We start from the raw sequence: 2,238 nt of genomic DNA, 5'->3' as shown, positions 1-2,238 counted from the left end.
TTTTGCACTGTGAACTAAGTGTTGGTTTCTAGCTCTGGCTCTCCTACTATTAACTGAACTTGAGCAGGTCCCTACTTTCTCTTGGGCCTTGTTTTTCTCATGTGAAAGGTGATGTGGTTGGATTAAATAGCCTCTAACACTACATTTCTGTGACCTTTCAAAGCCAGATAGAAATGGGAAAAAGAGACCCTGATCTACATTCATTCATTTATCATTGTATTAAAGAAATATCTGTTGAGGACCTTCTATGGTTAAAAATACATTCCAGAAGTAGAGGAAAATGGATTTTGGCTTATTTTTCAGGAAAGGGGCCACCTAGCAACACATAAAACTTTTAGACAACATCACACTACTGCAGTTCAACACCACAGAAAAAACTATGGCCCCACTCCTATTCCCATCAGCAAAGGCTGAGTGGGCTCATTAGGCTAGTATCAGTGGAGACCACGTGGTAACCTGAACTTCCAACCTCACCCAGTGGCAACAAGACTCCCCTCTTCTTCTCTACATACATGAGCATGTTTATAAAGAGAAAGATTCAATGGAAAGGAGAGTATTTAAACTAGAAGATGCTTTGGTGGGGTCAGATTCCAGAGACAGAAGGGAGAATGTAGGCTGTGAATTTTGATGATACTAGGAACACCAGTTCCTTAGATACAGAAGGAAAAGAAAACAAGAAGCGAAACTCCTGAGGTGGAGGAGATATAAATTAAGCACAGTCTTCCTTCTCCTGCTGTCTTTGAAGAAGGAAGAATGAGAAAGGCAGCGATGGACATGGATTCCTTCTCTTTATAAAGTTATATTTTCTCTACATTTAAAAACAAAAAATACTTTCCTTTCTCAAAATCACGTTTCATTTCCCTTATTTCCAGGCAAACTTGTAAGTCTTTGTAGTAGTATTCCCATTCCAGGCCTCTGTTTAAAGTGCTCTTGCTAGTTACCAGTGACCTGAATAGCCTTTGACTCCTGACAGTCAAAGCCTTTTCCCATCAGTTCCCAATCTACTCCATTTGAGAACTCTGTCATTCTCACAGCACACCATAAGGCTCTGCCTTTGACCATGTTGTTCTCTTTGGCTGGAATGCCCTTCCACCACTCCCTTTCTAGGTCATTTTTCCCCTCCCTAGGCCCAGTTTTTAAATATTTTTATTGATTTCAGAGAGGGAGAGGGAGAGGGAGAGAAACATCAATGATGAGAATCATTGATCTGCTGCCTCCTGAATGCTGCCTACTGGGGATCAAGCCCACAGCCCAGGCATGTGCCATAGACCAGAATTAAACATGAGACCCTTTAGTCCACAAGCCGATGCTCTATTCAAGCTGAGCCAAACCAACTAGGGCTAGGGTTAGGGTTATTTATTTACTTTTCATTTTTATTTTTTAAACATTTTTATTTCAGAGAGGGAGAGGTGGAGATAGAAACATCAACGATAAGATAAAATCATTGATTGGCTGTCTCTTGCACGATAGCTCCCACTGGGGATCGAGCCGAAATCCGGGCTTGTGCCCCAACCGGAATCAAACCTGGGGCCCTCGGTCCACAGGCTGACGCTCTATCCACTGAGACAAAACAGCTAGGGCTAGGCCCGGTTTTCAAATGTGACTTCTATGGTCTTTTTCATCATTCAAGTCCTCTTTTCTGAGAGCCTCGGGAAACTTTTTTCTCACCTGCATTGTAGCATTTTATTCTTTCTGCTTACATTTTAGTTGGTTGTCATCTCCAAGTCTGTCTTCCTCAAAGGGTTTCCCTCTAGTAAGGGGCAAAGACCATGGTTTGGTCCCCTTTAATTGCCCCTGCAGCATCTACTACAGCTTTCATTAGCAGCTTCCAGGCATCTCAAATTGATGCCAGGAGTATTTGGGGTTTTGGAGGTTCTCTGCTCTTCACCAACTGTCCCACCCACTCTGTGTTTAGGAAAATAAAGAGCCGGAAGGAACATTAAGAATGACAATAGAACAGCCCCTGCGAGGCTGCGCCGGCCCCTGGGAAGCAGAGAAAAATACCACATGATCTCACTCATTTATGGATAATAAACACCATTATGAACTGATGAACAAAAATAGATACAGAGGCAGAGCAGCATTGAACAGACTGTCAAACTACAGTGGGAAGCCTGGGGAGGGATGGGGGGTAAGAGATCAACCGAAGGACTTGTATGCATGCATATAAGAATAACCAATGGCCGACAGACACTGGGGGGTGGAGGAGGCCGGGGGAATGTCAAGTGGTGGTGTTTT

The sequence above is a fragment of the Myotis davidii genome, unplaced genomic scaffold (genome assembly GCF_000327345.1).
Source record: "Myotis davidii unplaced genomic scaffold, ASM32734v1 scaffold1593, whole genome shotgun sequence".
Classification (NCBI taxonomy): domain Eukaryota; kingdom Metazoa; phylum Chordata; class Mammalia; order Chiroptera; family Vespertilionidae; genus Myotis; species Myotis davidii.
The sequence above is the reverse complement of the archived record's forward strand: the minus strand, read 5'-3'. Positions refer to the sequence as shown.